Below are 24,155 nucleotides of genomic sequence, written 5' to 3'. Positions count from 1 at the left end.
GTAATAGCGCACAAAATGTGCGATAAAGGAATAACAGCAAAAGTCGGTAGATGGATCTACAATTTCCTAACAAATTGAACACAAAGAGTAGTAGTCAACAAAGCAAAATCTGAAGCGCCTACGGTGAAAAGTTGTTCCACAAGGCACAGTACTCGCCCCCATTTTGTTCCTTATCCTTATATCAGACATAGACAGGGATATAAGCCACAGTGCAGTATCTTCTTTGCAGATGACACCCGAATTTGCATGACAGTGTCCTCCATTGAAGACACTGTAAGACTCCAGGCGGACATCAACCAAATCTTTATATGGGCTGCAGAAAACAATATGAAGTTCAACAAAGAGAAATTCCAATTACTCCGGTATGGAAAACGTGAGAAAATTAAAATTTCATCAGAATATAAAATAAACTCCAACTACACAATAGAGCGAAAAACTAATGTTAAAGACCTGGGGGTGATCATGTCAGAGGATCTCACCTTCAAGAACCATAACATTGTATTAATCGCATCTGCTAGAAAGATGACAGGATGGATAATGAGAACCTTCAAAACCAGGGATGCCAAGCCCATGATGACACTCTTCAGGTCGCTTGTTCTATCTAGGCTGGAATATTGCTGCACACTAACAGCACCTTTTAAGACAGGTGAAATTGCTGACCTAGAAAATGTACAGAGAACCTTCACGGTACGCATAACTGCGATAAACCACCCCAATTACTGGGAACGCTTGAAGTTCCTGAATCTGTACTCCCTAGAACGCAGGAGGGAGAGATACATGATTATATACACCTGGAAAATCCTAGAGGAACTAGTACCAAACTTGCAGACGAAAGCAAAAGACTTGGCAGACGGTGCAACATCCCCCCAATGAAAAGCAGGGGTGCCACTAGCACGATAAGAGACAATATAATAAGTGTCAGGGGCCCAAGACTGTTCAACTGCCTCCCAGCATACATCAGGGGGATTACCAATAGGCCCCTGGCTGTCGTCAAGCAGGCACTGGACAGGCACCTAAAGTCGGTACCTGACCAGCCGGGTTGTGGCTCATACGTTAGATTACGTGCGGCCAGCAGTAACAGCCTGGTTGATCAGGCCCTGATCCACCATGAGGCCTGGTCACAGACCGGGCCGCGGGGGCGTTGACCCCCGAAACTCTCCCGGTATAGTAAGGCTCCCTTGGCAAGCTGACGTCACGTGTCTCCCCCCACGTAGGCCTTTACCCACAGCCCCTCTGCCTCACTTCCTAGAAGGCTGGTGGTGGTGGTGGTAGTGGTGGTGGTGGTAGTGGTGGTGGTGGTAGTGGTGGTGGTGGTAGTGGTGGTGGTGGTGGTGGTAGTGGTGGTGGTGGTAGTGGTGGTGGTGCAGTGGTGGTGGTATAGTGGTGGTGGTGGTAGTAGTGGTGGTGTTAAGGGTAGTAGTAAGGAATGTAGTGGACAACACATCTGGTGCTAGTGGTGATAGTGATGGTAGCGGCGGTGGTGGTGGTGGTGGTGGTATTAAGGTTAGTAGCAAGGAGGGTAGAAGACAACATAGCTAAGTGGTAGTGGTGAAGGTAGCGGTGATAGTGATGGCTGTGGTGGTAGTGGTGTTTAGGCTAGCAGCAAGGAGAGTAGCGGACAGCTAGTGGTAGTGGTGATAGTGATGTTGATAGTGGTGGTGATAGTGGTGTTAAGGCTAGTGGCAAGGAGAATTGCAGAAAACATAGCTAGTGTTAGTAGTGTTAAGGCTAGTAGAAAGGAGAGTAGCGGACAATACAGCTAGTGCTAGTGGTGTTAAGGCTAGTAGCAGATAACAGCTACTGGGAAACACCAGGGGGAATAGTCCATATCGATTTTCCCCGTATGAGGTGTAGTAGCCCAGAATATATTGATCGTGTGTATAGTGTGTGTGAGAGAGAGAAAGAGAGAGAGTCTACTGACTCACCGCGCCCACACCAGTTTTTATACAGCTTCGTGCAATCCTTAATTGCACCAGCAACATACACACAATGGGTTTGACCTCTGGAATAGATCTGCTAATATTCAGGTAGATCTGTTACCACATGTCTCTCAGCAGAGGGATACAGCAGCGGCAGCAGCAGCAGCGATGAGAGAGGGGGAGAGAGAATGTAGGATACCTATATCAGCCTGGGAAAACGATGGCAAGTTACAGTTGCTTCTGAGAAAACAAAAATGATGATGGTCTCTAGGAACCATGATGGTAATGCTGGATCAATGGTAAGAATGAATGGGAGAGTGTTGGAACCCCGAGATGAGGCTGATATCCTAGGAGTGAAATTTGGTTCCAAACTGACAATGAAGAACCACGAAGTAAATGCTGCAAACAAGGCTGCCAAGAAGCTAACAGCACTAAGGCGTATTTCTTATCTGCTCGACAGTAGAGGCTGCAAGACTGTAAAGGCACATGTGTGCTCATACCTTGAGTATCCTCCGTTTTGCCTGCCTCCTGTTTCACCTCCGACTTCTTGACATAATAGACTACTCATCACTCGCCTGGACCCGGCCTGGTCAGATCTGTTATTTCAGCAGAGCCTTCAGCATCAGCTAATCTTGTCAATGTACTGCACATAGGTCCACTTCGTGGACAGGGAGACGACAGCTTCTACACAACAAGACGGGCTACAAACAGTAACTACACTCTAGCTGTACTCTTCTCAAGAACATTACTTCCTCTGAGATCTTTAACTCATAGAATGACTCGAGTGTGGAATATATTCGTACAGCATAATGGCATCAATGAAATAAAGTCCACTTATGGGTCCGATTTCATCCTATTCCCCATCCTCATGTCTCATGACAATAAAAAAGGCTATCAAATGAGCTGAGTTTGGTAGCAGCTCTTAGCTTATAAATAAAGGAAAGAACCCCCTAACCTTGTAAAACCCTCTGGTAGTGAGAGAGAGAGAGAGAGAGAGAGAGAGAGAGTCGGGGGGTTATGCTACTTACATTTTCTGTAGCAAACTTGTAATAAAGTTGGTAGAATTACCGACAATATGTAAAGTAAAAGGACACAAGTGCAACTAATGTGACATTTATTGTGGCAACGTTTCGCTCTCCAGGAGCTTTATCAAGCCATGGTAATTAGTTGCACTTGTGTCCTTTTACTTTACATGTAGCAAACTTGTTTACAAAACGAGAGACAAATCCCGGCAGCGAATTATCACACAATCATCCTAACCTTAACAATTGGTACATATATTATTAAAGTCATCCTAACCTTAACAATTGGTACATATATTATTAAAGTCATCCTAACCTTAATAAAGGGGACATTATTAAAATCATCCAAACCTTAATGGACAAATTATTAAAATTAGTCTACCCTTAATAATGGGTAAATTATTAAAATCAGCCTGAACTTTAATAATCGGTTAATTATTAAAATCATCCTAACCTTAATAATAAGCAAATTATTAAAATCAGTAGTAAAGGATACAATTTGAACCCCGCAAGTTTCAACAGTTTCATCAAGTGTTCTTGCCTAACAAAGTTACCGACTTATTCGCTAGGGTATTTTGACGCTGGCCCATAACAGAGTACAATATCGTTTATAGACTTTATTTAGAATTTTTATATTCATTTCGTTTAAGCACCAAAAGCGCTAGACCTACACCCTTATAATTTTAACGCAGGATGAAATATCCCTGCCATTTAAATAAAAGAAAATGCTGAATTGTTCATCCATGGACCACGACTGAGACAACAATCTACTCAGTACGACCCATGAATCATGAGTAAGGATTGCCTAGCATGAACCTGCGGACCTGCACCAACATCACACATCATTAGTCTTAGGTAGAGCAGGAAGTCTCTGGCAGCTGCCTAGTCAATATCACGACACCAGAATGAAAAAGAAAAAAAAACAGAAACTAGAAGTCGATATTCAATTATTTTAACACAAAGACGGGTAGCTACATTAGGTGCCACCTCCTCTTTTGAAACACCTGTAAATCTATCTCTTTTTTGCTATTTTGCTGTTTGGGGGGTCACATACACACACAAATATATATATATATATATATATATATATATATATATATATATATATATAATATATATATATATATATATATATATATATATATATATATATATATATATATATATATATATATATATATCGTGCCGAATAGGTAAAATTGGTCAATTAGAAAGAACTCATTTAAAATGAAGTCCTTTCTAAAATTTTCTTTTATACGATTAAAAATATATTTTTTTCATTTATGCTAATGTAAAAATTAATAATTTTGTATCAAAAGAACCTTAGAAAACTTACCTAGCCTTATTATAACAAGCGCAATTTAATTTAGCCTAATCCAACTAAACATATTTTAGACAAGCTTACAATAATTTAATAATAAATAAACACAATGAAATATATTTTTTCGTTAGGTTCAGAATGATTTTTGCGAAATTATTGCATACACTTCCTTTATTCGGCAAGAAGAGCGCTGCTATTTAAGCCAAAATCGCAAGTTTTACCTATTCGGCACGACATATATATATTTATGTGTGTGATGAATGCTTCTGCGATACGAAGTTGTAGGATTAAACATGAACTAGCTCAACTAGTATTTGAGGAGGAAACGACAACACTGTCAGTAGCAGATATCTTGTCTGAGTTTAAAAAACCAACCCGGAAACTAATGGTTTAATTTGTTACAGTTTCTTACTTAACTTTGCATTACTGATATTATCCATCGGATAATATCAGCACATAACTATTGTCTCACAATAGTACCCAAATATATCCAAGATTTATTACCACTGTATTCCTACAGTAAAACAAGATAAGTGTAGAAGTCTTCAAGAGAAAACTCGATCAATAGTGCCACATCATCCAGATGGTGATGGATATATTAGTCAAGGGGCTGTCGACAGCAACAATATGGTTGACGAAGTAAGGACAAGCATGGCCCATGCTAAGCTGTGCGAGTAGGAAAACTCTCGAAACAGGTCAGAGGTATATTTCACAGGTAGGGAAGGCTTCTTTGCAACCTGAAATGATGACGTTTTTGTGCCTACCTTTCAAATTTTGTGCTATGTGTCCGCCCTACATACCAACCAATCCCAAGCTATTTGTATGAGGGAACAGTATAGGTTCCTAAACAGCTGGGCTATGGTCCCTACGTAGAACTGCGTGCAGATAATACCAACAACCCGATTGATCGGGCAATCAACCAGAAGGTTGATGGCCTGATCTGGTGTGAGACCATATTGGGTTGTGTCGATGGCCCAGGAATTGTTTTCAAATAACCTTCAGGTAAGAAGTTTATAAGAATTCCTGTCATCTTACATATTCATGAGAGAAAGGAAACATCAGGAATAAGCGTTTTAACAGGATTTTGTTTCGCACTGGGTAGCAGCTTCCTGGATGGGTACTGTCTAACAACCTACGTTCTTAGACACTCGTAGTTAACATTCAAGCAACTTATTTATTATTTCAGAATTAAACGAATCTTAATACTGAATAAGAAATATTTCAGAATTAAATAAATCTTAATATTGAATAAGAAAATATTCTATAACACTGATTGGGACGGAGCTTGCATGGTACACAGCAAGTTACACACAGTACAAGCAAGCATAAAATGCTGAAGTCAACTCCTGTTGCATTACAACTCATATATCTTTTAGCATCTCAACCACCAGGCCAGCAGATCTTTACCCGAGTGCACACAGGGATCTCGGCAAACTTTCAGCAGTTTTCCGATATCGACTGATTATTTTTCTTAAAATGCTGTGACTTTATTTGTTGTGTTTTTGTTTGTGCTAGTAGTCTGTATTTTTGATACTTTTATCTTGAGTGTTTTATATATATTTTGTATTTATTTTTTTATTGGCAAGAGCACTGCGTAACCTTACAAGTTCAAGTGCTATTCAAATCTCATGACTTAATGCCTTCCTTCTAGTAGACTTCGACAGTTAACCTAGCCCTGGAACTTCTCATTCACCGCTCTCATTCATATCGTGTAACTTGATTCTAGTATTTATAGCCTCTTCTCATGTGCAGTTTTTATCTATGATGGTAGTCTAAGAGACACAAAATAGAGGGCTCACTTACATCTCGTGGCTGTGTGAAATACATCTTTTACCATTAGTAATCACGGTGGAGTCATCACCATTTTTAACAATAGACGCACACAATACCGGACAATGGTCACAATGCCAGGATGCTCGCTACAGTTCCGGATGCTTTCTACAATTCCAGGATGCTGGCTACCATGCATAAAAATAATTTATTGGAATTCGACTTAATTTAGTTCGTTGACCAGCAACAGCAACAACAACCTAAGTTGAGCAGGCAATGAACAGTGGTCTAGTCCTAGGCCACGTAAAGCAAGTAGGAAAAGTCTTGAAACAGGTCCCAGGTAAACCCCTTTGCAATACTGTATTATGTTAGAGATACTGTGTGTGTCCTTGAAAAAACAAGTCATTTAATGGTTACACTGAAGCAATATTATCGTTACACTGCTGCAATGTTATCGTTACACTGCTGCAATATTAACGTTACACTGCAGCAATATTATCGTTACACTGCTGCAATATTAACGTTACACTACAGCAATATTATCGTTACACTACAGAAATATTATCGTTACTCTTCAGCAATATTATAGTTAAACTGCAGCAGAATTATAGTTACACTGCGGCAATATTAGTTACATTGCAACAATATTATAGCTACAATGCAGCATTATAGTTACACTGTAGCAATATTAGTTACACTGCACCAATATTATAGTTACACTGCAGCAATATTAGTTATACTGCAGCATTAGTTACACTGCAGCAATATTATAGTTACACTAAAGTAAAATTATCGTCATACTGCAGCAAAATGATCGTCATACAAGAGCAATATTGCCACACTGCAGCAATATTGCCACACTGCAGCAATATTGCCACACTGCAGCAATATTGCCACACTGCAGCAATATTGCCACACTGCAGCAATATTGCCACACTGCAGCAATATTGCCACACTGCAGCAATATTGCCACACTGCAGCAATATTGTCACACTGCAGCAATATTATCATCACACTACAGCAAAATTATCGTCTGCAGCACAATTAACGTCACACTGCAGCAAAATTATTGTCACACAACAGCAATATTATCGTCTCCACAACAGCAATATTATCGTTACCCTGCAGCAGAATTATTCGTCACACTGCAGTAATATTATCTGCCTCTTAATTTTTATTTATTTTTCTATATGTGCTAGAAATTTGTCTTAGTGGGTGGGTGATGATTGCCGACTTCAGGACCAGGCCGCACGAGCTATTACCCCCCACCCCCACCTCCGAATATAAAAATTACCTACACAACCATAGTGACCTTCTCCTTTTTTTTTCTATATACCATCACATATATTTAAGTTTTTTTTTCTAAGGGGATCTCGTCGATTTTATTTCGTCAATGCTTTAAGCTCGTCCAAAACGCTCACTCAACATTGTTAAAGTGGATACCAGATGACGTGAGATACATGGTAGTGTGAGATACTTACATGTGATAGTGTAAGACACACATGACAGTGAGACACACGTGATAGTGTGAGACAAATGTCAGCAAGTGGCCCTCACACATAACAGTCCATGGCATTAATAGGAGTGCCCGGGGCACGGAGCCGTGAGGGCCAACTCCTGTATGTGCTCACTGGGACCACTTCAACATTACCTTCACAAAAGGCCAAGATGAGCACAAATGCAAGAGTTGAAAAGACGTGTTAAGATGTGATAAGATTCGCTTTATTTAGGTTAATACAGTTGATTTAACTGACAGTAATATAACATTTTACAATGATTACATGAAGAATGCAGAAGTTTAGGCACATATAGTTTGTTAATATGTTGTGAAGATTTATCTTATGATAATTAAACTGACACACTGTAATATATTTTCATTGTGGAAATATTGAATATGGGAGTCTCTGCCAGGCACTACAAAAGAAGCCTAAGCCAGGCACTACAAGAGGAGCCTAGGCCAGGCACTACAAGAGGAGCCTGGGCCAGGCGCTACAAGAGAAGCCTGGGGCAGGCGCTATAAGAAAAGCCTGGGCCAGGTGTTACAAAAGAAACCTTCGTCAGGCGCTACAAGGGGAGCCTAGGCCAGGCGCCACAAAAGGAGCCTGGGTCAGGCGCCAGAAGAGGAGCCTGGGCCAGGCGCTACAAGAGAAGTCAGAGCTAGATTCTACAAGAAAAGCCTAGGTCAGCTGCTACAAGAGAAAATTTGGCCAGGCGCTATATAAGCCTGGGTTAAGTGTTACATGAGAAGCCTGGGGCAAGTGCTACAGAAGCCTGGTCAGGTGCTAGAAGAAAATTGTGGACCAAGTGCTACAAGAGAAGCCTGGATCAGGTGCTATGAGAGAAGCCTGGGCCAGGTGCTACAAGAAAACTCTGGGCTTGGTGCTACAAAAGAACCTCTACAACAACATACTCGGGAAGCACATGTGCCAACGGCAAGACATAAACAAACGCAATTCCACACAAATACACAAATCATAATTCCTGTCTCGACTTTTCCAGAGAAACAGTAGTAGTCTCTAGGATGTTGCCTTGATGTAGATGGTTACTGCTGCGGATATTTTGTGAAAAATGGTGAAGATAAAGCCCTTACATGGAGTAAGTTAGCAGAATGGAGACAGAGGAGGCTGGTGGGTCTTACCACCTTCATAACACGCAACCTTCAACCTCACTTTTCAAACTAACTTTTTTTTTCCTCCAGAGTGTAACTTGATTTCCCAATTCATAATTTATTTCATATTTCATTACATTAATATTTTATCTTTTTCCACCTCGACTTATTAATGGTGATAAAATATGATGTTCTGAATAATTTTCAATATATTTTCGGTTACACTTGTTAAAAACATTTTTGCCACACATCTCTCAAGCGAAAATATTTTGTCGGTAACATCACATAGCAATGAGTGTGTAATGCCTAAGTAATTAAAGTGATGCCATTAAGTGATGTAGTTAAGGGAGAGGATGCAAGTAACAAGTTTTGAGGATGTGGGAAACATTGATGGCTTCATCATCACCCTCTTCCCCGTAAGTAACACTCAGCGCCACTCTATACCACCACTCAGGTTAACTAAGCACTAGTATCACACACCTAGGCTCACTAAGCACTAGACGAAGCACACTTCCTACTAGGATCACTTATCTACAATAAAACACAAGCGGCTGGTAACACAAGCCACACGTCCCGCGGCGCCACCCTACAACAAACTTATCGTACCGCCTCTCACTTTTGGCCTTGACTCGTCAAGCATTTGCAACTTTTCATATATTAACTAATGTGAGATGGCAAAAAATTCTTGGCTAACTTAAAATGATACAAGGATGATGCCAGGAAAGCATATAGCGTTTCTAGTTGTGCGTCTGGGAGAGTGATGAGAGCTGCCTAGGTAACACTGATCTCAAAACTTGACAACTTACCATATAACAAACTTGATTTATTTATCCTATCAAGGAAATACATTTTTACTTATAGCCAAACATCTTAACAAAAAAGGCAATATTTTAGGAAGAATGCAAATGATCTGTGACTAAAAATATAACTGGAGCAGAAATGAATATAAAAACTAAAAAAATGTGTAAGCTAGAAATTTACACAAAAAAGTATCTTTACAACATTTTGAAATATAAAAAAAAATTATTGATTTAATTATACAATAACGTCTAAGTAAATAAAGGAAAACATATATATTGTCTAGGAACATTCAGATGAGGAAAATAGATTATCATGGAGGTGATAGCGTGTCCTTTAAAGAGAAGGTTATGTAGACATGGCGGCCGCTAACCTAAGTTCTCACCAAAGTCATGTAGAGCTGCTGCTGCGAGGCGAGTAAGACGGCCAGGTTCAACACCCAACTTTATGCTCTACTGTCCACTACCCTGTCTACCTCACACCCTCAGATCACACCTGTATACACATACACTTTTATGGATAGTTTGTATGGCGGAAGGGAAAAGGAGTCCCCAATAAACTTGTCTTTATTAAAGTCAAAACGAGAGAGAATGTTTTTCCTTGTACAGTTGTAGTTGAATTTGTCTCCCTCCAGTCTCCTTGTAAACAAGAGTGTGCGCATACATGTTATGAGGAAGTGTACGTTGCATTGTGAACTCTGGCTCTCAACAAGTGTGCTTCATTTTTAAAAATAAGACACGTTCGTTTGATAAATTACATTACTGTACTGTAGCAGTGCCATATTATATCAGTTTCTTACATGTTACTTTACAGATTGTTTTGCTTGTATACCCCTGTTTCCTCATCTTGCATTTAATAACTTACACAAGTATGTCATGGTTCCTTTTCTCTTATTTGTTTTTATTGTTTTTTTTTTTGTTAAGCAGTTATTTCCTTTATTTTCATGAGACTGTCCTCATCGATTCCATTTAAATCTTTATGTTATGTCGTTCAAACTGGTGATATCCAAGAAAAAATTAACACCAGCCTTACTGGACTGAAACTTGCAAAGCCCCTGTAGGTACAGAATCCATATTATTTGCCTCACTAAATAACAAAAAAAAAAAGGGCACAATACCGTGACTGGAACGATACACAAATAACCCGCACATAGAAGAGAGGAACTTACGACGACGTTTCGGTTCGACTTGGACCATTTACAAAGTCATGGTCCAAGTCGGACCGAAACGTCGTCGTAAGCTCCTCTCTTCTATGTGCGGGTTATTGTGGCAGTACACAAATAACCCGCACATAAAAGAGAGAAGCTTACGACGACGTTTCGGTCCGACTTGGACCATTGACAAAGTCGTCGTAAGCTTCTCTCTTTTATGTGCGGGTTATTTGTGTATCGTTCCAGTCACGGTATTGTGCCTTTTTTGTTACTACGTGGCAGTTTGCTCCACTCATCTCCCACCTCGTTCTGTGGTGGGGAATGACAGAAAAAGTTTCCTGCTTGATGGGTGTTAGATTAACCTGACAGATTCTTGTAAAACCTGATAAAATTTGAAAAACAGGTGAAATCAATATAGAACCTTGTAAAACCTGATAAAACCTTGAAAAACCTGATAAAACCTTGCAAAACCCGATAAAACCTTGCAAAATCTGAGAAAACCTTGTAAAACCTGATAAAACCTTGTAAAACCTGGGACACCCCGCCTACCAGTGACAATGCCCTCATCTGCTGCACATCCTCTGACTCTAGTATAGAAGCACCTATCTTCCTGCCTGTGCTGCAGATTCCTCGAGACTACAGAGCTCATCACCTGCTTATAGGCTGAGGGACTGATTTCCTCAGCTTTCACTAATTGTTGTATATATTTCTATTACGTCCATGTACTGTATCGATAAAGCCACTAGATGACGAAACGTCCACAAATAGAGATGCCGAGATGTTGCACATGTGTCTAATTTTTCGTCTTGTTGGTACTGAATACAGCTGATATACATCATATAAAATTACAATGAACTACGTTGACTAAAAGGTATTTTATATCGTTACATTTAGTGTTAACTGCCTTGATAATGAGGTGGAGAAAAGTGACTCACGCTTTTCTTTTCTTGGAAAAGGTGTTGGTGTCGTTCAGAAGATTAAGGATTTTGTTGTTATTACTGGTGTAAAGAATTACACCACCTTCCTTTGTCTGCTCTAGTGATTTATATGCTGTCGTTAAGGACCAGTTTGTTTAGGTTAATATATCTTCTAGGGTTGACAGAAGGTGGTTCCGTGACAGCTGCTGCGATGATGCCCTGTAGGGAACCTTTCTGGACGTCTGAGTCATTAACATGGTGTGGTTCCTAGTGATGGGATCCAGGATGCGATTTTTCTTACGAATTTCTGTCGTAAACTTTAAGCCTAAGTTGAGAGCCTCAGTTTCTGTGCAAGATTGTACGAGAATATATTGTTCACTATTTCTGGTCTTCCCTTTTGACTGCATTCGCTTTCAGAACATGAGTTGTAGTTGGCGTATTAGCTTCAGTCTTTGCTGTACGTTAGCAGTAGTAGTTTTTTTTTTTTTTTGAGAATAATTTCAGCAGAGCATCTGTCAGGAGAAGGAAGGGTGGTACGAGAGTGGTAATCCTTGTGGACATCGCTTGTAGATTGTCTTGATTCGCCTGCGCTTTCTTTAAGGTAGGCTCTGATAGCAGGCAACATGAGGTATTTAGATGACGTCAGTTAATGTGGGCAGACCTAGGGATAACCATATCGGTAAGGCAGTCTTCCAGGAAATAGTCGATTGTGAAGACTGCGTTCTCAGCAGGAGAGATAGTCTCTGTATGTGACGTTCATTGTGTAATGCGGTGTCCGATAAATGAAAGTAGAAAGTGTAATGATACCGACAATATGGATGAAAGGACACAGGTGCATACACGAAGGACATCTTTAATGGATGAGTTTGGGTTCTGTTACTTCGTCACTCCAGATGATACAAGGGAACTGAAGATATGGATAGATCCTTAGAGCTATCAGTATACGCTAATAACCCGCACATAAAAGAGAGAAGTACAGTGTCTGTACTCTGAAGGAGGGGTGTTAATGTTGTAGTTTTATAAATTGCAGTGTAAAGCACCCCACTGGCAAGACAGTGATGGAGTGAATGATGATGAAAGTTTTTCTTTTTCGGGCCACCCTGCCTTGGTGGGACTCGGCCGATGTGCTAATAATATATATATATATATATATATATATATATATATATATATATATATATATATATATATATATATATATATATATATATATATATATATATATATATATATATATATATATATATATATATATATATATATATATATATATATATATATATATATATATATATTTATATATATATATATATATATATATATATATATATATATATATATATATATATATATATATATATATATATATATATATATATATATATATATATATATATATATATATATATATATATATATATATATATATATATATATATATATATATATATATATATATATATATATATATATATATATATATATATATATATATATATATATATATATATATATATATATATATATATATATATATATATATATATATATATATATATATATATATATATATATATATATATATATATATATATATATATATATATATATATATATATATATATATATATATATATATATATATATATATATATATATATATATATATATATATATATATATATATATATATATATATATATATATATATATATATATATATATATATATATATATATATATATATATATATATATATATATATATATATATATATATATATATATATATATATATATATATATATATATATATATATATATATATATATATATATATATATATATATATATATATATATATATATATATATATATATATATATATATATATATATATATATAATATATATATATATATATATATATATATATATATATATATATTTATATATATATATATATATATATATATATATATATATATATATATATATATATATATATATATATATATATATATATATATATATATATATGAACATCAAAATGGTATACAATACCGACAGGTTGGTAGGTAAGACACATAGGTAACTGTTAGGCAACTTTATTGCGAAACGTTTCGCCTACACAGTAGGCTTCTTCAGTCGAATACAGAAAGTAGGCAGGAACAGTAGAGATGTGAAGACGATGTAATCAGTCCATCACCCTTGAAGTCGTAGAATTTGAGGTTGTCAGTCCCTCAGCCTGGAGAAGTTCAGTTCCATAGTCAGTTCCTGACTATGTAACTGAACTCTCCAGGCTGAAGGAGACTTTCAATCCCTCAAATTATATATATATATATATATATATATATATATATATATATATATATATATATATATATATATATATATATATATATATATATATATATGCAAAACAACCACTCTGAAAGAATAGAGAAATTAAACTTATTAAACTTTGCATTGTTGATGCAAAATTTGTATTTAATGATAAGTTTTACACTCAGAAGTTTAGTATAGGCAATAGAAATCCTCTTTCACCTGTTCTTAGTAACCTATACATGGAATTTTTTGAAACAAGGTTGCTTAACACAGTCCTCCCTAATAGAGCTAAATGGTTCAGATATGTTGATGATATTTTGTGTCTTATGCCCAAAAATGTAGATATACACCATTTTCTTGGAAAATTAAATAGCTTAGCCCATTCTATAAACTTTACTGTTGAGTTTGAAGAAAATAACTCATTGCTTTTTCTAGATGTTTTAATTATTAAAGGGTAATAATGAATTCAAATTTAAAATTTACAGAAAACCTACAAATAACTGTTCCTATGTCCCACTATTATTCCTCGCATCAAGATAGAGTCAAACTGTCTGTTTTCTCATCAATGTTTTTGAGAGCTTTACGAATTTGTAGTCCTGAGTTCATAGATGAGGAAATATCCAAAATTTATGAAATAGGTAATGATTTAAAATACCCAAGAAATGTAATTGATAAATCTTTTAAAGTTGCTAGAAATACTTTTACAATCCAAAAGGGACAACCAGTCTTATTCAACTAAAAATATGTTGGTTCTCCCTTACCATGAAAACTTGGTTGATATGCTTTCTCTTCTTAAGACTTTTAATATTAAGTTGTATTCAAAAATCTTGATACAGTAAAAAACTTTTTGATGAATTCCCCCAAAATGCTGATGGATGTGTTTAAGATTCCTTGTAAAATTTGCGATAAAGTTTATTACAGTCAAACTGGTAAAAATCTCGAACTAAGATTAAAACAACATAAATATAGCATTAGAACTGGACAAGATTCCAATGCTCTATTTATTCATGTAAGAAGATTTTAACCATCCAATTGATTTTCAAAAAGTTGAGAAAGTAGTATCAAGCAAGTCCATGGTCGACAGGAATATAATTGAATCTTGTTTCATAAAAGCAGTTTTGACAATAATATGAATATTTCCTTTGGTTTATATAAATTAGATCCATTTATAATTAATAGAATTTGGGAAGAATTTAATAATACACTGGACAAATAATAATTTTTAAATTTTCTTGGGTAGAATAGTTTGTGGGTGAGTTGTGCAAAGGACCTATCCAAGTTGGGTCGGCGCGCGTCAGGTGTTTAACCGTTGTGGGATCTGATAGTGAGGTGCTGGCCAGATCCCTTATATAGCTTCCTTGGATGCTTTACTTTCATCATGGAGAACCCCCTCCATATGATAGAAGCTGGTCCAGAGCGCAGTGTACCGCCATCCATCGGCTTCGTTTGGGCTTTCCCACAGCCAAGATGATGGTAGACAAGGCTGAGGAGGAGATGTGCCAGTACTGTCAGCACGTTGTCCAGCGGCCCCTAAGACACTATCTTCTGGAGTGCGAAGTTACTGAGACGCTCCGCAGGCAACAGGAGGTGATATTCCTCCCGAAGAGGAACCAGAGATGACAGCGGCCACACTAGGTGTACCATGGAGTCAACGAACCAGACAAGCTGTTACCTGTGATAACGACATATCCTCCTCCTCGCTAGTGTCCATAGTTAGGAGTACATACGGTGTAGTCGCTTATGAGATGCACCAGTTGAACTGATCAGAAGAGTGCTTGAACAGCATATGTCTCATCATTGTAGAAACCTTTCTCCCTCGGGAGCCAGAGACAGGGTCATCGCAAGATTGAGACCCGTGCCAGGACTTACAGTCTTGGAGAACATTATACATACATACTTTACTTTCATAGTTCCTTGATAATGTGAGTAGTCACGAAAGCGCGGAATTTCTCTATTCTTTCAGAGTGGTTGTTTTGCATATTCTGAAATTACCTGTTTACTGTGATCTTATTGCATATATATATATATATATATATATATATATATATATATATATATATATATATATATATATATATATACACAATAGAAATTCATAAGAGCAGGCGAAATATACACAAACACTGATCTCTGGCTGAAGGAGACCTTCAGCCAGAGATCAGTGTTTATATATATATATATATATATATATATATATATATATATATATATATTATATATATATATATATATTATATATATATATATATATTATATATATATATATATATATATATATATATATATATATATATATATATATATATATATATATATATATATATATATATATATATATATATATATATATATATATATATATATATATATATATATATATATATATATATATATATATATATATATATATATATATATATATATATATATATATATATATATATATATATATATATATATATATATATATATATATATATATATATATATATATATATATATATATATATATATATATATATATATATATATATATATATATATATATATATATATATATATATATATATATATATATATATATATATATATATATATATACCATATAATTTTTATTAAATTAAAAAATCCTAGACTTAGAAGATTTTTTTATTTGGATTATTTACCTGGTTAGTAACTCCGGATAATCCAATCAAGTTCCTGTCATCAGACTGTCTGGCTTATTCAATGAAATCCTTGACCGGGTAGCGCCTAGATATGTACCTACTTCCTGCTAGATGAACAAGGGCAGCAAGTGAAAAGAAACATGCCAACAATTCCACTCGTGCGGGGGATCGAATTCTGGTCCCACAGTGTAAACTGAGGTCGCTACCAATTGAGCAACAACCACCAAACTATTTTTATTACTATTCATTTGAGCACACTTACTTGCTCAAAGAAACTGAGCTTTTGGGCTCGTCAAGAAGTCTGAGATTTTGTAAAATATTGAGTTAATACGGTTTATACAATATAAGTTATATTCATTACTTAAGAACATTGACGTTTTGAAAGCATATGGGCCTCTGAGATGGCAGATATGTTATATAACACATTAAAAAGTTATCTATGGTTACTTAAACTACCCATCACGCAGGATTGTTTCCGGTCATATCCAAAGTTACAGAACGGGTTTTATGTGTGAGGTTATGTCAGTGGTCAGTCGTCACGTGAGGTCACAGACCCTGAGCTGCTTTGGGGATTAGCGTGGACGGTTACAAAGCATGGCTTGCTTCTGCAGTGTTTTAAAAACTGAGGTTGGAGAGTTGAAGGAGGAGGTCTTGCTTCTCCAGGAGGAGATTAGGAGGCTGAAGGTCCACCTCAATGGGTCTGGGAGAGAGTGTGAGGTGGCTGGAGTTGTGGTTAATGAGACTTCTAGCAGTGAGGTGCAGTCTGTCTCTCGCTGTGAGGAGGCTGTAGTTGGGGAGGTAGCAACGGCTACCAGCAGTGAGGTGCAGCCCAGCACCTGCTACAAGTGGCGAGTTGTTCACAGTAATGGGAGGCGCATCAGAGTAAGGAAAGTTAAGAGTGAAGATCTGAAGGTAGGAAATCGCTTCTCTGTTCTCCAGGATGAATGTACTTCAGTGGCCAGTGAAGGTAAGGGTACTACTGCCCCTGCTAATGAAGGTAAGCGCATTCTTGTGGTTGGTGACTCTCAGGTAAGATATATTGACCGTGCTTTTTGTAATAGGAATAAGAAGATGAGAGATAGAGTGTGCTTCCCTGGAGCTGGTGTTGGGGACATTGTCAACAGGCTGGATAATATCATGTCAGGTAATGGGAACAAGCCCATTATCTGTCTCAGTGCTGGTGGAAATGATATTGGGAAGGGTAGGAGAGAAGAGCTGCTAGATAAGTACAGGTCAGCTATAGATTTCATTAAGTCTAAGGGAGGGATCCCAATCATATGTAGCATCTTGCCTAGAAGGGGAGTAGGAAATGAATGGTTGTCTAGGGCAATTGGTGTAAATTGCTGGCTAGACAGATACTGCAAGGAACTTGCAATCCCATTCATTGACAACTGGAACAACTTTTATGGCAAACATGATGTGTATGCAAGGGATGGGGTACATCTCTCTGGGGCAGGGGTGGTAGCACTTGCAGACTCGATTGAGAAGGCCATTGGTGAAATGCCTATGATTTTAAACTGATGGAAGATAGAGGTATGGGTGTGTGTGGGAAACAAGCAGGTTGCAACACTAGGGTTGGAAACAGTAAATGTATAAAAGGCATTCAGCATGAAGTTATAAATAAAGACAATAGAACAGGTCAGCAAACAAAGGGGGACAGCAGAGGGCAGCAAGGGACTAGCTCCCTTAAGGTTTACTATACTAATAGCAGGAGTGTTAGAAATAAGATAGATGAGCTAAGATTAATTGCAAGTGCAGGAAACATAGATATTATTGCTATAACAGAGACCTGGCTCAATCTGAAAGATAGAGAGATGCCCTCTGAATGTCACATACAAGGCTATAAATTATTCCACACTGACAGGGTCAACAGGAAAGGTGGTGGAGTAGCGATGTATGTCAGAGACAATTTAAATTGTTGTGTTAGACAAGATATTAAATTAGAAGCGTCAGCCACTGAATCTGTTTGGTTACAGCTTCTCGAGGGCCGAGAAAAACTAATTTTGGGTGTGATTTACAGGGCCCCAAATCTTGATAGGGAGTGCAGTAAACTTCTATGGGACGAAATTCGTAAGGCATCTACATACGAAAATGTTGTGCTAATGGGAGATTTCAACTATAGACAGATTGACTGGAGCAATTTGACAGGAAATTTAGAGTCGGGTGACTTTCTTGATACGATCCAGGATTGTTTTTTAAAACAGTTTGTGACAGAGCCAACTAGGGGAAATAACCTCCTTGACTTGGTTCTTGCCAGTAGGGAAACACTAATTAATAATCTTGAGGTTAATGATGAGCTTGGGGAGAGTGATCACAAATCACTCAGTTTTAATATATCATGGAATTCCCCTAATAATGGCAATCAAGTCTCCGTCCCTGACTTTCGCTTGGCTGATTTCATAGGACTGAAAAATTACTTAGGTGGGCTGAACTGGAATGACCTGACTAAGGGTCAGGTAGGTGGTGATGGTTGCCGATATGATGCTTTCCAGGGCATAGTTCTAGCTGCTCAGTCAAATTATGTTCCAAATAGGGAAATCAGATCAAACAAAAATGATCCTAAATGGATGAACAATAGATTAAAATATCTGATTGGTCAAAAGAGAGGCATATATAGGCAAATCAAAAGAGGAGAGGCGCAATTAAGAAATCGATATATTCAGTTAAAGAGAGAAATAAAAAAGGGAATTAGAAAAGCAAAAAGAGATTATGAGGTTAAAGTTGCAAAAGAATCGAAGACTAACCCAAAAGGATTCTTTCAGGTATACAGAAGTAAGATCAGGGACAAGATAGGCCCACTCAAAAGTTCCTCGGGTCAGCTCACTGACAGTGATAAGGAAATGTGTAGAATTTTTAACACATACTTCCTCTCAGTTTTTACACAGGAGGATACCAGCGATATTCCAGTAATGATAAATTATGTAGAACAGGACGATAATAAACTGTGCACTATTAGGGTCACAAGTGACATGGTCCTTAGGCAAATAGATAAATTAAAACCTAACAAATCCCCAGGCCCTGATGAACTGTATGCAAGGGTTCTAAAGGAATGTAAAGAGGAGCTTAGCACACCTTTGGCTAATCTTTTCAACATATCACTACAAACTGGCATGGTGCCAGATAAGTGGAAAATGGCAAATGTGATACCTATTTTCAAAACAGGTGACAGGTCCTTAGCTTCGAACTATAGACCAATAAGCCTAACCTCCATAGTGGGAAAATTTATGGAATCAATAATTGCCGAGGCAGTTCGTAGCCATCTTGAAAAGCATAAATTAATCAACGAATCTCAGCATGGTTTTACAAAGGGGCGTTCCTGCCTTACGAATTTATTAACTTTTTTCACTAAGGTATTTGAGGAGGTAGATCATGGTAATGAATATGATATTGTGTATATGGACTTCAGTAAGGCTTTTGACAGGGTCCCACATCAGAGACTATTGAGGAAAATTAAAGCACATGGAATAGGAGGAGAAATTTTTTCCTGGATAGAGGCATGGTTGACAAATAGGCAGCAGAGAGTTTGCATAAATGGGGAGAAATCAGAGTGGGGAAGCGTCACGAGCGGTGTTCCACAGGGGTCAGTGTTGGGCCCCCTGCTGTTCACAATCTACATAAACGACATAGATGAGGGCATAAAGAGCGACATCGGCAAGTTTGCCGATGACACCAAAATAGGCCGTCGAATTCATTCTGACGAGGACATTCGAGCACTCCAGGAAGATTTGAATAGACTGATGCAGTGGTCGGAGAAGTGGCAGATGCAGTTTAATATAGACAAATGCAAAGTTCTAAATGTTGGACAGGACAATAACCATGCCACATATAAACTAAATAATGTAGATCTTAATATTACGGATTGCGAAAAAGATTTAGGAGTTCTGGTTAGCAGTAATCTGAAACCAAGACAACAGTGCATAAGTGTTCGCAATAAAGCTAATAGAATCCTTGGCTTCATATCAAGAAGCATAAATAATAGGAGTCCTCAGGTTGTTCTTCAACTCTATACATCCTTGGTTAGGCCTCATTTAGATTATGCTGCACAGTTTTGGTCACCGTATTACAGAATGGATATAAATTCTCTGGAAAATGTACAAAGGAGGATGACAAAGATGATCCCATGTATCAGAAACCTTCCCTATGAGGATAGACTAAGGGCCTGAATCTTCACTCTCTAGAAAGACGTAGAATTAGGGGGGATATGATTGAGGTGTATAAATGGAAGACAGGAATAAATAAAGGGGATGTAAATAGTGTGCTGAAAATATCTAGCCTAGACAGGACTCGCAGCAATGGTTTTAAGTTGGAAAAATTCAGATTCAGGAAGGATATAGGAAAGTACTGGTTTGGTAATAGAGTTGTGGATGAGTGGAACAAACTCCCAAGTACCGTTATAGAGGCCAGAACGTTGTGTAGCTTTAAAAATAGGTTGGATAAATACATGAGTAGATGTGGGTGGGTGTGAGTTAGACCTGATAGCTTGTGCTAACAGGTCGGTTGCCGTGTTCCTCCCTTAAGTCAATGTGACCTGACCTGACTAGGTTGGGTGCTTTGGCTTAAGCCGGTAGGAGACTTGGACCTGCCTCGCATGGGCCAGTAGGCCTTCTGCAGTGTTCCTTCGTTCTTATGTTCTTATTACAAATTACAAATAATTAAATGGATTTACGTACAATAGTGAGGTAGTTCAGAGCATTGTGTGTGTGTGTGTGTGTGTGTGTGTGTGTGTGTGTGTGTGTGTGTGTACTCACCTAGTTGTACTCACCTAGTTGAGGTTGCGGGGGTCGAGTCCGAGCTCCTGGCCCCGCCTCTTCACTGATCGCTACTAGGTCACTCTCCCTGAGCCGTGAGCTTTATCATACCTCTGCTTAAAGCTATGTATGGATCCTGCCTCCACTACATCGCTTCCCAAACTATTCCACTTACTGACTACTCTGTGGCTGAAGAAATACTTCCTAACATCCCTGTGATTCATCTGTGTCTTCAGCTTCCAACTGTGTCCCCTTGTTACTGTGTCCAATCTCTGGAACATCCTGTCTTTGTCCACCTTGTCAATTCCTCTCAGTATTTTGTATGTCGTTATCATGTCCCCCCTATCTCTCCTGTCCTCCAGTGTCGTCAGGTTGATTTCCCTTAACCTCTCCTCGTAGGACATACCTCTTAGCTCTGGGACTAGTCTTGTTGCAAACCTTTGCACTTTCTCTAGTGTCTTCACGTGCTTGGCTAGGTGTGGGTTCCAAACTGGTGCCGCATACTCCAATATGGGCCTAACATACACGGTGTACAGGGTCCTGAATGATTCCTTATTAAGATGTCGGAATGCTGTTCTGAGGTTTGCTAGGCGCCCATATGCTGCAGCAGTTATTTGGTTGATGTGCGCTTCAGGAGATGTGCCTGGTGTTATACTCACCCCAAGATCTTTTTCCTTGAGTGAGGTTTGTAGTCTCTGACCCCCTAGACTGTACTCCGTCTGCGGCCTTCTTTGCCCTTAACCAATCTTCATGACTTTGCACTTGGTGGGATTGAACTCCAGGAGCCAATTGCTGGACCAGGTCTGCAGCCTGTCCAGATCCCTTTGTAGTTCTGCCTGGTCTTCGATCGAGTGAATTCTTCTCATCAACTTCACGTCATCTGCAAACAGGGACACCTCAGAGTCTATTCCTTCCGTCATTTCGTTCACAAATACCAGAAACAGCACTGGTCCTAGGACTGACCCCTGCGGGACCCCGCTGGTCACAGGTGCCCACTCTGACACTTCGCCACGTACCATGACTCGCTGCTGTCTTCCTGACAGGTATTCCCTGATCCATTGTAGTGCCTTCCCTGTTATCCCTGCTTGGTCCTCCAGTTTTTGCACCAATCTCTTGTGTGGAACTGTGTCAAACGCCTTCTTGCAGTCCAAGAAAATGCAATCCACCCACCCCTCTCTCTCTTGTCTTACTGCTGTCACCATGTCATAGAACTCCAGTAGGTTTGTGACACAGGATTTCCCGTCCCTGAAACCATGTTGGCTGCTGTTGATGAGATCATTCCTTTCTAGGTGTTCCACCACTCTTCTCCTGATAATCTTCTCCATGATTTTGCATACTATACACGTCAGTGACACTGGTCTGTAGTTTAATGCTTCATGTCTGTCTCCTTTTTTAAAGATTGGGACTACATTTGCTGTCTTCCATGCCTCAGGCAATCTCCCTGTTTCGATAGATGTATTGAATATTGTTGTTAGGGGTACACATAGCGCCTCTGCTCCCTCTCTCAATACCCATGGGGAGATGTTATCTGGCCCCATTGCCTTTGAGGTATCTAGCTCACTCAGAAGCCTCTTCACTTCTTCCTCGGTTGTGTGCACTGTGTCCAGCACTTGGTGGTGTGCCCCACCACTCCGTCTTTCTGGAGTCCCTTCTGTCTCCTCTGTGAACACTTCTTTGAATCTCTTGTTGAGTTCTTCACATACTTCACGGTCATTTCTTGTTGTCTCTCCTCCTTCCTTCCTTAGCCTGATTACCTGGTCCTTGACTGTTGTTTTCCTCCTGATGTGGCTGTACAACAGTTTCGGGTCAGATTTGGCTTTCGCTGATATGTCATTTTCATATTGTCTTTGGGCCTCCCTTCTTATCTGTGCATATTCGTTTCTGGCTCTACAACTGTTCTCCTTATTCTCCTGGGTCCTTTGCCTTCTATATTTCTTCCATTCCCTAGCACACTTGGTTTTTGCCTCCCTGCACCTTTGGGTAAACCATGGGCTCATCCTGGCTTTTTCATTACTCCTGTTACCCTTGGGTACAAACCTCTCCTCAGCCTCCTTGCATTTTGTTGCTACATATTCCATCATCTCATTAACTGGCTTCCCTGCCAGTTCTCTGTCCCACTGAACCCCGTTCAGGTAGTTCCTCATTCCTGTGTAGTCCCCTTTCTTGTAGTTTGGCTTCATTCGTCCTGGCCTTCCTGCTTCTCCCTCCACTTGTAGCTCTACTGTGTATTCGAAGCTTAAAACCACATGGTCACTGGCCCCAAGGGGTCTTTCATATGTGATGTCCTCGATATCTGCACTACTCAAGGTGAATACTAAGTCCAGCCTTGCTGGTTCATCCTCTCCTCTCTCTCTTGTAGTGTCCCTTACGTGTTGGCACATGAAGTTTTCCAGTACCACCTCCATCATCTTAGTCCTCCATGTATCTTGGCCCCCATGTGGGTCCAAGTTCTCCCAATCGATCTCCTTGTGGTTAAAGTCACCCATGATCAGGAGCTTTGCCCTGCATGCATGAGCTCTTCTGGCCACTCTAGCCAGTGTGTCAACCATCGCTCTATTGCTCTCGTCGTACTCTTGCCTTGGCCTCCTGCTGTTCTGTGGTGGGTTATACATCACTGCTATTACCACCTTGGGACCTCCAGAGTGAAGTGTTCCCACTATGTAATCACTTTCTTCTCCGCTGTCTCCTCTCTCCAGCTCATCAAAATTCCAGCGATTTTTGATCAGCAACGCCACTCCTCCACCCCCCCTGTTCCCTCTGTCTTTCCTCAGGATTTGGTATCCCGTTGGAAAGATGGCATCTGTTATCATACCTGTAAGCTTGGTTTCTGTGAGAGCTATGATGTCCGGTGATGCTTCTTTGACTCTTTCATGCCACTCCTCCCACTTATTTGTTATTCCATCAGCGTTT

General features: G+C 38.6%; 1 protein-coding gene across 7 annotated transcripts in view; it reads right to left on the bottom strand.

Moving 5' to 3' along the window:
• Positions 1–24,155, bottom strand: part of SNF4Agamma (SNF4/AMP-activated protein kinase gamma subunit) — a 998,728-nt gene that overhangs the window by 871,329 nt on the left and 103,244 nt on the right. For 4 of the 7 annotated variants that reach the window (XM_053773263.2, XM_053773260.2, XM_053773262.2 and 1 more), the window contains exon 1: positions 9,121–9,248. The exons of 1 other annotated variant lie outside the window; for it this stretch is intronic. The gene's annotated coding sequence lies outside the window, so the exon portion shown is untranslated. Of the gene's footprint in view, positions 1–9,120; positions 9,252–24,155 lie in introns of those variants that run through there. 2 more of the 7 variants (XM_053773265.2, XM_053773261.2) reach the window with 2 other exon arrangements.

This window comes from Cherax quadricarinatus, chromosome 17 (genome assembly GCF_038502225.1).
Source record: "Cherax quadricarinatus isolate ZL_2023a chromosome 17, ASM3850222v1, whole genome shotgun sequence".
NCBI classification, from domain to species: domain Eukaryota; kingdom Metazoa; phylum Arthropoda; class Malacostraca; order Decapoda; family Parastacidae; genus Cherax; species Cherax quadricarinatus.
Note: the sequence above shows the minus strand (reverse complement) of the source record. Positions and strands in the feature narration are given on the sequence as shown.